Source organism: Aquarana catesbeiana, linkage group LG10, assembly GCF_042186555.1.
Source record: "Aquarana catesbeiana isolate 2022-GZ linkage group LG10, ASM4218655v1, whole genome shotgun sequence".
NCBI lineage: Eukaryota > Metazoa > Chordata > Amphibia > Anura > Ranidae > Aquarana > Aquarana catesbeiana.
The window spans coordinates 41,192,306-41,206,516 of record NC_133333.1 but is presented as its reverse complement, the minus strand read 5'-3'; positions in this window follow the sequence as shown (position 1 = coordinate 41,206,516).

The window sequence follows — 14,211 nt, the reverse complement described above, 5'->3', positions numbered from 1 at the left end:
GGCCCGTCGTGCCCATAGTGCCCTTCCTGCTGCATTCGCCAATCCGAATTGGGTACCCACCACTTCTGCAGCACCCGTACTTCCCCCTTTCACTGGCCAACCCGGAATTCAGGTGGAAACAGTTGACTTTATGCCACTGGATTTTTATTCACTGTTTTTCACCGAAGATCTCTATAGATCTATTGTGGACCAAAGCAATTTGTACGCTGGTCAACACATCGCCGCTAATCCCCAGTCCTCCCTTGCCAGAGATTGGAGACCAATTACGGTCTCCGAATTTAAGATCTTTCTGGGCCTTTCCCTCAACATGGGCATAACCAAAAAGAGTGAGTTGCGGTCATATTGGTCCACTGACCCAATTCACCATATGCCCGTGTTCTCTGCCTCCATGACCAGGGCACGATACGAGCAGATTTTGCGGTTCATGCACTTCAACGACAATGAACTCTGTCGTCCTCGTGGAGACCCTGCATACGATCGGCTCTACAAAATTCGGCCCCTCGTAAACCACTTCAACCAACGTTTTGCAGACTTGTTTACCCCCCATCAAGTTGTCTGCGTTGATGAGTCCCTGATTAAGTTTTCTGGCCGCTTGTCCTTCAAACAGTACCTTCCCAGCAAGCGTGCCAGATACGGGGTCAAGATGTATAAGCTCTGTGACAGGGCCACAGGCTATACATGTAGATTTATGGTTTACGAGGGCAAAGATAGTCACGTAGAGCCGATCAACTGCCCTGACTACATAGGAAGCGCTGGCAAGATAGTGTGGGACTTGGTGTCACCCTTATTCGGAAAGGGGTACCACTTGTACGTGGACAATTATTATACGAGCGTGCCACTTTTTAGTCACTTGTTTGATCAGCAGATTGGAGCATGTGGCACCGTGCGACCTAATCGCCGGGGCTTTCCCCAGCGGCTTGTAGAGTCCCGTCTTAGGCTGGGGGAGAGAGCCTGCTTGAAGTATAATAATTTGCTCGCTATGAAGTGGAGGGATAAGAAGAATGTTTTCGTTCTCACCTCCCTTCATGCAGACACGACGACCCAAATTACTACGGCGACTGGTGTTGTGGAGAAACCCCTCTGTGTCCACGAATACAACCTTAATATGGGAGGGGTGGACCTCAACGACCAGTTGTTGGCGCCGTACCTAATTGCCCGTAAGGCCAGACGCTGGTACAAAAAAGTGTCTGTTTATTTATTTCAATTGGCTTTGCTGAACGCTCATGTGCTATACAGAGCTTCAGGACAGACTGGATCCTTCCTTAAATTCCAGGAAGAGATCGTCAGAGCCCTTCTGTTTCCAGACGGTGCTCCACCTCACCTTCCCAATCCAAATGCAGTAGGCCGGCTGCATGAGAGGCATTTTCCTTATGTCCTCGAGAGTACCCCTACCCAACGAGCCCCCCAAAGAAAATGTCGTGTCTGCAGAAAGCGCGGATTTAGGCGTGACACCCGGTATTATTGTCCCTCCTGTCCTGGCAATCCTGGTCTTTGCATTGGTGAATGTTTTGAACGCTACCATACACTAGTTGAGTATTAGCGTAGGGTACAGCACTGCACAGACTAGGACACACTTCCACAGGGTCTCCCAAGATGCCATCGCATTTTGAGAGACCCAAACCTGGAACCGTTACAGTTTTAAAAGTTACAGTTATAAAAAAAAAAAAGTAAAAAAAAAAAAAAAATAATACACAAAAAAATATAAAATAAAAAAACCAAAAATAGTTGTCGTTTTATTGTTCTCTCTCTCTCTATTTTCTCTCTATTGTTCTGCTCTTTTTTACTGTATTCTATTCTGCATTGTTTTATTGTTATGTTTTATCATGTTTGCTTTTCAGGTATGTAATTTTTTTATACTTTGTTTTTTTTATTGTTAACCACCTTTGTGTTTTCAGGTACGCCATTCAGCTGCAGCGCGGATTTATTTATCTTGACAGCAACAGCGTTTGCTCCCACGATACATAAAGCCGTGACTCCAGCGCTGTCGGAGGTGATTTCACCACCACAGTTACATACTTCAGCATATATGCCGAAGCGTGGGGGCAGAAGTGGGTGGAGGAGCGATTTGCTCCTGCCTTTTGCGGGAGGATGCCCCCATGCTTCGGCATATATATATTTTAGGTAGGCACAGGTTGCGTTAAATGTTTTATTTTTTACTATGGTTTTTTTTTTGTATTTGCTTTGCAGGTATGGTAAGTATTACTGTTATACTGTAATGTTACTTTGTTTTTTGTTAACCATCATTTGCTTAGCAGGTACGCCATTCAGTTGCAGCGCGGATTTATTTATCTTGACAGCAACAGCGTTTGCTCCCACGATACATAAAGCCGTGACTCCAGCGCTGTCGGAGGTGATTTCACCACCACAGTTACATACTTCAGCATATATGCCGAAGCGTGGGGGCAGTGGGTGGAGGAGCAATTTGCTCCTGCCTTTTGCGGGAGGATGCCCTCATGCTTCGGCATATATAAATGGTGCATGTATGCCCATCATTAGAAGTGGGTGGATGAAGGGAGGTATTCTAATGGTGGGCATACCCACCGATCAATATCTTTTTTTCGTTCCGCCCACAGGCTGCATGAAAAAAAAGTTTACAATATATGCCCAACAAGGACCAGCAACGTACTGGTATGTTGCTGGACTTTGAGTGGTTATACCAGAATGATGCCTGCAGGTTTAGGTATCATCTTGGTATCATTCTTTTCAGCCAGTGGTCGGCTTTCATGTAAAAGCAATCCTAGCGGCTAATTAGCCTCTAGACTGCTTTTACAAGCAGTGGGAGGAAATGCCCCCCCCCCCCACCGTCTTCCATGTTTTTCTCTGGCTCTCCTGTCCCAACAGGGAACCTGAGAATGCAGCCAGTGATTCGGCCAGCTGACCATAGAGCTGATCAGAGACCAGAATGGCTCCAAACATCTCTATGGCCTAAGAATCCGGAAGCTACGAGCATTTCATGACTTAGATTTCGCCAGATGTAAACAGCGCCATTGGGAAATTGGGAAAGCATTTTATCACACCGATCTTGGTGTGGTCAGATGCTTTGAGGGCAGAGGAGAGATCTAGGGTCTAATAGACCCCAATTTTTTCAAAAAAGAGTACCTGTCACTACCTATTGCTATCATAGGGGATATTTACATTCCCTGAGATAACAATGAAAATGATTTAAAAAAAATAAAAATGAAAGGAACAGTTTAAAAATAAGATAAAAAATCAAAAAATTAATAAAAAAAAAAAAAAAAAAAAAAAAAAAAAAAAAAAAAGCACCCCTGTCCCCCCCTGCTCTCGCGCAAAGGCGAACGCAAGCGTTGGTCTGGCGTCAAATGTAAACAGCAATTGCACCATGCATGTGAGGTATCACCGCGAAGGTCAGATCGAGGGCAGTAATTTTAGCAGTAGACCTCCTCTGTAAATCTAAAGTGGTAACCTGTAAAGGCTTTTAAAGGCTTTTAAAAATGTATTTAGTTTGTCGCCACTGCACGTTTGTGCGCAATTTTAAAACATGTCATGTTTGGTATCCATGTACTCGGCCTAAGATCATCTTTTTTATTTCATCAAACATTTGGGCAATATAGTGTGTTTTAGTGCATTAAAATTTAAAAAAGTGTGTTTTTTCCCCAAAAAATGCGTTTGAAAAATCGCTGCGGAAATATTGTGTGAAAAAAAAAAATGAAACACCCACCATTTTAATCTGTAGGGCATTTGCTTTAAAAAAATATATAATGTTTGGGGGTTCAAAGTAATTTTCTTGCAAAAAAAAATAATTTTTTCATGTAAACAAAAAGTGTCAGAAAGGGCTTTGTCTTCCAGTGGTTAGAAGAGTGGGTGATGTGTGACATAAGCTTCTAAATGTTCTGCATAAAATGCCAGGACAGTTCAAAACCCCCCCAAATGACCCCATTTTGGAAAGTAGACACCCCAAGCTATTTGCTGAGAGGCATGTCGAGTCCATGGAATATTTTATATTGTGACACAAGTTGCGGGAAAAAGACAAATTATTATTTTTTTTTTTTTTTTTTGCACAAAGTTGTCACTAAATGATATATTGCTCAAACATGCCATGGGAATATGTGAAATTACACCCCAAAATACATTCTGTTGCCTCTCCTGAGTACGGGGATACCACATGTGTGAGACTTTTTGGGAGCCTATCCGCATAGGGGACCCCGAAAACCAAGCACCGCCTTCAGGCTTTCTAAGGGCGTAAATTTTTGATTTCACTCTTCACTGCCTATCACAGTTTCGGAGGCCATGTAATGCCCAGATGGCACAAACCCCCCCCAAATGACCCCATTTTGGAAAATAGACACCCAAAGCTATTTGCTGAGAGGTATAGTGAGTATTTTGCAGACCTCACTTTTTGTCACAAACTTTTGAAAATTGAAAAAAGAAAAAAAAAAAAATACGTTTTTCTTGTCTTTCTTCATTTTCAAAAACAAATGAGAGCTGCAAAATACTCACCATGCCTCTCAGCAAATAGCTTGGGGTGTCTACTTTCCAAAATGGGGTCATTTTGGGGCGGTTTTGTGCTATCTTGGCATTTTATGGCCTTCAAAACTGTGATGGGTAGTAAGGAGTGAAATCAAAAATTAACGCTCTTAGAAATCCTGAAGGCGGTGATTGGATTTCGGGGCCCCGTATGAAGCTAGGCTCCCAAAAAGTGCCACTCATGTGGTATCCCCGTACTCAGGAGAAGCAGCAGAATGTATTTTGGGGTGTAATTCCACATATGCCCATGGCATGTTTGAGCAATATATCATTTAGTGACAACTTTGTGCAAAAAAAAAAAAAAAAAAAAAATTGTCACTTTCCCGCGCAACTTGTGTCAAAATATAAAATATTCCATGTACTCATCATGCCTCTCAGCAAATAGCTTGGGGTGTCTTCTTTCCAAAATGGGGTCATTTGGGGGGGTTTTGTGCCATCTGGGCATTTTATGGCCTTCAAAAATGTGATAGGTAGTGAGGAGTGAAATCACAACTTTACGCCCTTAGAAATCCTGAAGGCGGTGCTGGGTTTTCGGGGCCCCGTACGCGGCTAGGCTCCCAAAAAGTCCCACACATGTGGTATCCCCATACTCAGGAGAATCAGCAGAATGTATTTTGGGGTGCAATTCCACATATGCCCATGGCCTGTGTGAGCAATATATCATTTAGTGACAACTTTGTGAAAAAAAAAAAAAATTGTCACTTTCCCGCAACTTGTGTCCAAATATAAAATATTCCATGGACTTAACATGCCTCTCAGCAAATAGCTTGGGGTGTCTACTTTCCAAAATGGGGTCATTTGGGGGGGGTTTGTGCCATCCTGGCATTTTATGGCCTTCAAAACTGTGATAGGTAGTGAGGAGTAAAATCAAAAATGTATGCCCTTTGAAATCCTGAAGGCGGTGCTTGGTTTTCGGGGCCCCGTACGCGGCTGGGCTCCCAAAAAGTCCCACACATGTGATATCCCCGTACTCAGGAGAAGCAGCAGAATGTATTTTGGGGTGTAATTCCACATATGCCCATGGCCTGTGTGAGCAATATATCATTTAGTGACAACTTTTTGTAATTTTTTTTTTTTTTTGTCATTATTCAATCACTTGGGACAAAAAAAAAAAAAATATTCAATGGGTTCAACATGCCTCTCAGCAATTTCCTTGGGGTGTCTACTTTCCAAAATGGGGTCATTTGGGGGGGTTTTGTACTGCCCTGCCATTTTAGCACCTCATGAAATGACATAGACAGTCATAAACTAAAAGCTGTGTAAATTCCAGAAAATGTACCCTAGTTTGTAGGCGCTATAACTTTTGCGCAAACCAATAAATATACGCTTATTGACATTTTTTTTACCAAAGACATGTGGCCGAATACATTTTGGCCTAAATGTATGACTAAAATTGATTTTAATGGATTTTTTTTATAACAAAAAGTAGAAAATATCATTTTTTTTCAAAATTTTCGGTCTTTTTCCGTTTATAGCGCAAAAAATAAAAGCGGCAGAGGTGATCAAATACCATCAAAATAAAGCTCTATTTGTGGGAAGAAAAGGACGCAAATGTCGTTTGGGTACAGCATTGCATGACCGCGCAATTAGCAGTTAAAGCGACGCAGTGCCAAATTGTAAAAAGTGCTCTGGTCAGGAAGGGGGTAAATCCTTCCGGGGCTGAAGTGGTTAAGTGCATATTTTTGCATGTGGGTGTGTTTTTGTGTATGCCTCATACAAAGCCCTAAAATAACAGCAAAATTTCAAATAACATGTTAAGATGTCAGCCTGGTAGGCTATTTGTGCATCCAGACCCCGCGGCCTTAAACAAAAAAAAAATCTTAATATTTATTCAAAGCAGACCACAGCCAATTTCATGGAACAGATTGTGGTTGTTCCGTGCTGTGTGTCTCTGTGTGCCAAATAAATAAATATGTTCTCATAAGGGCACAATGTCTTCTGACATAAATAGCCCAGTGAGTTGGCTCCTTATACCTAATACCAACAGGTGCGTACGGGAAAAGTTTTTTCTTGGGCTTGTGTATGTGACCAAGTGTTGGCTTTTCACTGCCAACAGAAAGAGAGGGACAAAGCAAAACAAAAAAAAAGTCAAGACTAGGGCAAGTTCAAGGAAGACAACAATTTAGTTAATCTTACAGTGTATATTAAAACTGTTGGTGGGAATCACTTAAGAGACGGATCCTGAGAGAGGGCTCCCCCGGATGCGGATGACGGAACTGGCCGGTGGTGGTCCGACTCCCCCCCCTTCTTTTTATCTCCCCTCTGCTACTATACTCTTGACTCAGATCTCTCTTTTTGTTCGGCCCCTCGGGGCATTCTTGATCTCCCTATTCTCTTGATATCATTATTAAGAGAAAGGTATCAAAAAAGAAAAAGAAAAAAACAATGAGGCATACGGAGACTTCCTAGCCCTCAAAACAAATGGTGTGAGCCACATTTTATGTGTTTTGACAATTGAGGCCAAGAGCTGTATGGGCACAGGATCTTGTATGTGGATTATATCCAATGTGGATTCAATATTGTTGTGGTTTCTGTATCACCGTATCTAAATAAAGAATTGAAAAAAAAAAAACTGTAGTGGGAGATAACATTTTTCTTTTGCACATTTTTCGTATCAAAAGCTAATTAGAAATGATCAAAATTGGTAGAAATTTAATTAATATATAGCTTTGTGTTTGGACACCATCATTTGTGACAATTCTTAAAGGGGTTGTAAAGGTAAAAATTTTTTCACCTTAATGCATTATATGCATTAAGGTGAAAAAACTTTTGACAGTACCGCCGCCCCCAGCCCCCCTGTTTTACTTACCTGACACCTCGAATCTCCGCTGCTCGTTCCCGTCATCTCTATTGCAGCTCAGCCTGGTCGCTGATTGGCTGCAGTGGATGGATTGAAAGCAGCGCAGCCATTGGCTCGCGCTGCTGTCAATCACATCCGATGACGCGGCGCGCCGGGGGGCGGGGCCGAGTGATACAGTGAGCGGCTATAGCCGCCGGCTGTATCACGGGAGCGCGCCCGCAAGAACTAACCACCATGCGAGGGAGCTCGCATTAAGGTGGATAGTTCTTGCGGGGAGGAGCTGAAATAGCCGTCGAGGGACCCCAGAAAAGCAGGTTCGGGGCCACTCTGTGCAGAACGAGCTGCACAGTGAAGGTAAGTATAACATGTTTGTTATTTTTAAACAATAAAAAAATTACCTTTACAACCCCTTTAAAGCTTTAATTACATCTCCCTGCCATTCGTAGTTGACATTGGTTCTAGTTTAGAGCAAAAAGTGTATCAAAAATGTGGTGTGACTTGATAAAAACCAAGATTATGCCAACTGAAAAACCTTTAAAGCAACAAATAACTTGATACTGAAGTAGAGTTTTAAACTGTGAAATGATTGACATCTTTGGAGGCAGAATATTGAGGTTGGAAGGTGATGGAAATTTCCACAAATCTCTAACTGTTTATCCAATATAAATGCTATTCATTACAAAATTAGTTAATTGATTTATATATGATACATGTGTGGCGTTAGATTTTGGCAAATCGAATAAGCAATACCCGACTTATGACCTAATCCAAAAAATCTGGTCCAAGACTAAATATATACAGGGAGTGACAGGTTACACGGATTACAGCCCAATATGGTTCAATAAAACGTACCCAGAATTAGCCGAGATGCAGCATGGGGCGATATGGAGGAGATATGGTGTGCTATATATTAGACAGATTTTCCAAAACGGGAAAATGCATGCATTTGAGGTCTTGCAGAGGGTCTTTGAGTTACCACAGTTTATGCGGTTTTACTACATGCAATTAAAACATGCTGTGGTGGCCCAAAGCAAATCCTCGGATTGGATCTCTTCACCAACACCCTTGTTTAATCTGATTGCAGGGGCCAACAATACTAAGGGATTTATATCACAGTGTTACAGTATGTTACTACAAAACTTTGTAAATAAACACCATTTAGGAATGCTGGCTAAGTGGGAGAGGGATGTTGGCCCGCTGGATGGAGATCAGTGGGAAGAGGTGTTGCAGGCTGTGCCCACATGCTCTCTAAACGTTACGCAAAGATTGACACAACTGTATATTATATTAGGAGTATACTATACCCCTCATAGATTTTATGTCTTAGACCCACTCCACTCTGTACCAGATGCAAAAGGGAACACGGGGACCTGATCCACCTACTGTGGAGATGCCCAAAGCTCCACCCCTACTGGAAGGGGGTGGTGGACACCGTTAGCAGGGTGTTTCTGGTCACGTTACCCACAGATCCAAAACACTGTTTGCTTAATGTGATAGATGAACTGGGGTGGGAGGAAAGCACTAAAGTGGCAGTCACTAGAGCTATATTTGTGGCACGTAAGCTAAAAATGACACATTGGATTTCAGAAGAGCCTCCTGCTCTTAAAGAATGGATTAATGCTGTGGGGGAAATGTTACGGAAGGATAAAGCAATTTACCAACACAGAGGCTGCCCACAGAAGTTCGAGAAACTTTGGGGACTATGGCTGAATGTTCCTGGGCTCGCCCCGGTGGATTTGGTTGTGGGCAGATTGCTAGGTATGGGGGTTTGAGGTAATAAATATCATGCTGATAGAGCCTTTCCTTTTCGGTATATTCGCTTATTTGGCTTTCTTCTTTCCTTTGTTTCTGCTGATGCTAGGGCCTACAAAAGGATTACAATATGTCCTCGAGATAAACAGTCCAGCAATGTTTAGATAAATCAATGACTCAAGAAATGATGGTTAAATAATACAGTCTGCAGTGTATACAAACGAGATATACCTCATGGTAGAATGTATCATTGAATATACTTGCAATGTCGGTATGTTTTTATATGTTTTTCTCAATAAAACTTTTCTTTGGATAAAAAAAATATATGATACATGTGTGTACAGTCCCACACTGTTAACCTGCAATAATTATAGAATAATATCTGTTTCAAGCCCCTCTTTTATCTCGAAATAGTGGCAGAAAATAGACTGGCCACAGTGCTTTGTGTCATAATGAAATCATTTACAGGTTCAGGCAAAAATTATTTTATTATTGTCTGTGAAATTCTAATCATAGTGCTCTGTTCATACACTTGTCTTGAAAGATAAAAACAATCCTAAAAGATGACTGGGTAAGCTAAGGAAGAAAAATGGAGTAGTTAACCAAAACCAGAAGACCTTCATTAAGACATTGTGGCAACGCTAGGGAAGATTCCCTCGTGCAAAGGCGACCCTAAAATGATGCCTCCTCCTTAAAAAAGTTCTGCGGACACCCATGTCCCTAGCAGACCTCCGTAGAGAATGGGGAACGTCGTCCTGGGGTGGTTGGAAGCATATCCAGCTAAAAAAAAAATGTTTGAACATGGTTTGAGACCCAGTGATTCCCTAACTGGGTTTGAGGTTATGTGCCTGGATAGAGATGACTCAACCCACTTACTCTCCAAATTGTATAAACTTTCACTAGAGAAGCTAACCACTACAGCCCCCTATTACATTAAGGAATGGGAGAAGGAATTGGGTAGAGGGCTATCTGGTGGTAGCATTGAGAAGATTACAACATTAGCTCACACTTCTTTAGTCAACTCAAAAGCCCAAGAATGTTGTTAGAAATTCTTGTCAAGGTGGTATAGGGTACTCGATAAACTGTCTCGCACATTTCTGACAGTGTCTGATCTTTGCTGGAGGGGTTGTGGATAGAAAGGCACCTTCTTACATTCGTGGTGCGAATGTCCTGTTATCCGACCTTTTTGGGTTGAAGTCCGTAACCTAATTATAAAAGGTCTCAAACTAACAGATTGCAGATGACCCTCTCCCTATGGTATTTCACGACACCGGTGGGGTCCTATAAACGGTCCTCGATGGCTCACCTCCTCAATGCTGGCAAATATCTTATCCCAATCCACTGGAAACCACCGGTGGCCCCTGCAATCAAAGAATGGATATTGAGAGTACAAGATATTATGGAGGGGTAGGAGTGGAGGCATCTTTGCACCAACACCTACTCAAAATTTTACAAATGTTAGGCCTTATAGATATATTTTTTTCCTCTGACTTGTATAAACAAATAATGTTGTAACGAGGGATGAGCCGAACACCCCCCCGGTTCAGTTCACACCAGAACCTGCGAACGGACCGAAAGTTCGCACGAACTTTAGAACCCCATTAAAGTCTATGGGACTCGAACGTTTGAAATCAAAAGTGCTAATTTTAAAGGCTATTATGCAAGTTATTGTACTAAAAAGGGTTTGGGGACCCGGGTCCTGCCCCAGGGGACATGTATCAATGCAAAAAATAGTTTTAAAAACTGACATTTTTTCAGGAACAGTGATTTTAATGATGCTTAAAGTGAAAAAAAAAGTGAAATATTCCTTTAAATATCGTACCTGGGGGGTGTCTATAGTATGCCTGTAAAGTGGCGTGTGTTTCCCGTGCTTAGAACAGACCCTGCACAAAGTGACATTTTTAAAGGAATAAAAGTCATTTGAAACTGCTTGCAGCTTTAATGTAATGTCGGGTCTCGGCAATATGGATGAAAATCAGTGAGGCAAACGGCATGGGTACCCCCCCAGTCCATTACCAGGCCCTTTGGCTCTTGTATGGATATTAAAGGGAACCCCTCACCCAAATTAAAAAAAGGAAAAGCGTGGGGCCCCTCTGAACAGCAGTATACAGGCGGTGCAAACAAGACAGGGACTGTAGGTTTGTTATTAAGTAGAATCTGTTTGTCATTTTTAACTGGTACAGCACCAGCTAAAAAATCTATTTTTAAGCTTTTTGGAAAACATAGGGAAGGGTTATCACCCCTGTAACATTTGTTTTGCTGTCTGTGCACCTCTTTAGAAGATTTCACCTCACTTTCTGTCCCAATGACAAATGTTTTTTGAAAATTTGGGGTTTTTAGTGAAACAAGGATTGGTGATAAAGCATCAGTGAAGAGGAGACATGTTTTTCCCATATTAACTCTTACAGGAGAGAATTTCCCTTCCTAGGGGTAGATTTCATCTCACTTCCTGTTGTCTCCTTCCGTTTGCAAGTAGAAGTCGTTCGTAAGTTGGATGTTTGAAAGTGGTGGCCTGCCTTTTCTTTTCTCTGCAGAAATTGGGGCCTTACGTGTTGGTGTTGCCACAACACTGTAAGCCCTCACAGTTACTCTTGGTGGGCGCAGGAACGGGCCCTGCTGTGAAATATTAGATCAAGAATTGTAATAACATGCCATTGTTGAACAGTGGTAGAAAAATTGGGCCTTTGGTGGTGGTGGTGGTGCTGCTGGTGCCACAACACTGTAAGTCCTCACAGTTACTCTTGGTGGGCGCTGGAACGGGCCCTGTTGTGAAATATTATATCATTGTAATTACATGCACCTGTTTAACAGGGGCAGAAAAATTGAGCCTTTGGTGGTGGGGGTGGTGGTGTTGCCAAAACACTGTAAGCCCTCACAGTTACTCTTGGTGGGCGTAAATATGGGCCATGCTGTGAAATATTAGATCAAGAATTGTAATTACATGTCCCTGTTGAACAGGGGCTGAAAAATTGGGCCTTGGGCACTGGTGCTGGTGCCACAACACTGCAACCCCTCACAGATACTCTAGCTGGAGCGCAGGAATGAGCCCTGCTGCAAAATATTGCATCAAAAATTGTAATTACACGCCCCTGTTAAACAGGGGCTGAAAAATTGGGCCTTGGGCACTGGTGCCATAACACTGCAACCCCTCACAGATACTCTAGTTGAAGCGCAGGAATGAGCCCTGCTGCAAAGTATTGCATCAAAAATTGTAATGACACGCCCCTGTTAAACAGGGGCTGAAAAATTGGGCCTTAGCCACTGCTACCACAACACTGTAACCCCTCACAGATGCTATAGGAGCGCAGGAATGAGCCCTGCTGCAAAGTTGTCAGGTCACCTGGGATCAGGTGACAGATGCACTCTGTAGGAGTCGGAAGTGCACCGCTAAGGTAGTGGACCCTAGGACTGACTGCTGTGGATTGAACCCTGGAAGGTTCAGGAAGCAGGTCTACAGGATAACTAACATGGATCCCAGTGGGAGCTAGAGCATAGATTCCCCAGGGCGCGGAGTCTAAGAGCCAGCGGGTGTTCACCAGAGACTCTAGTAGTGAGGATGGACTGCGCTGCATTCTGGCTGCAGGTCGCGGCCCCAGGGTCTCACAGCTCACGCTCACCATAGACTACAGGAGAAGAGGAAGGAGGCACAGGCTGGAACAACAGGGAAGTAAGGGGTAAGCCAAAGGTCAGGGCGACTAGCAGACAAGGATAAACATAAGATGCCAAAGGTCAGGGTAACAAGCAGACAGGGAAAGTCAAGAACAGGCCAAAGTCGATAACAGGAATCAGACGTAGGAAACACAGCAAGTACACACGGAGGCTAACACACAATGGTTGATCAGCACTGGCTTGCAGTGCACAGGTTAATATAGGGTTCCCTGATAGGGCCTGGGGTGGGGCCATGCTTAGAGGAGAAGTTATAAAACCAGTCAGGTGAGAGGCAGCTGGTCTTTAAAGATGAACACATGGAGACAGGTAAGCTGACAGAGAAAATTATTGCATAACCATGACAAAAGTATTGCATCAAAAATTGTAATTACTCGCCCCTGTTAAACAGGGGTTGAAAAATTGGGCCTTGGCCACTGGTGGCGGTGCTCAGAACCAAAAATGTTCTTACAAGCTATCAGCATGAAAATTGAGGAGGAAGAGGATTGTCACTCAGCATAACAGGATAGTAACTCAGTATAGGCAGTCTTGAAGGGATCTCACATTTTTAAAAAAAATCAATCGGTTACATCAGCATCAGGTGCTTGGTAGCTGGTGATCCAAGACTGATTCATTTTTATGAAGGTCAGCCGATTGACCGATCGGTGGACTGGCGCACCCTGTGATCGGTTACAAAGCCTCCAGCAGCACTGAATGTGTGTCCTGAAAGAACGCTGGATGCAGGACAGGCCAGTAGCTCAATTGCATACTGTGCAAGCTCTGGCCAGTGATCCATCCTCAAGACCCAGTAACCCAGAGGATTTTCAGTGGGAAAGGTGTCCAAGTCAGATCTTGCCCCTAGGTATTCCTGCACCATGTAAAACAGACGCTGGCGATGGTTGCTGGAACCGATCATACCTTGGGGCTGCGGACTAAAAAATTGTCTGAAAGCATCGGTCAGACGACCACCTTCTCCACCGCTCCTTCTGTGACTGACCGAAGCCTCAGCAACACGTTGTCCAGGAGGACCAGGAAATTGTAACCTCCCAGGCTCTGGAAACATATTGCACAAACCTTTCTGCAAGGCCTCCCAAAGATGTTTCATCCTCTGCTCCCTCTGCGACGGCAAGATAATGTCCGCAACCTTACCCTTGTAACGTGGCTCAAGGAGGGTTGCCAGCCAGTAATCATCCCTCCCCCTGATACCACAAATACGAGGATCCTTCCGCAGGTTTTGCACGATCAGGGAGGCTATGCAGCGTAGATTTGCTGTGGCATTCGGTCCTCTGGGTCACTAAGGACGACATGATCCGCAGCCACCTCCACCCAGCCGCGTACAAGTCCATGGGTTTCTTCTGACTGTAAATGATCCCTTGAAGGCTGCTGCTGATGCTGAGTGCCAGGCTCTACCTCCATGCTGACACAATCCTCCTCCTGTGTGATCGGCGGGCACGCAGGAACACTGTCTGGATAAAGGGGGCCTTGAGAGGTAAGGAAGTCCTCCTCTTCCTCCCTCTGTTCTGCCTCAA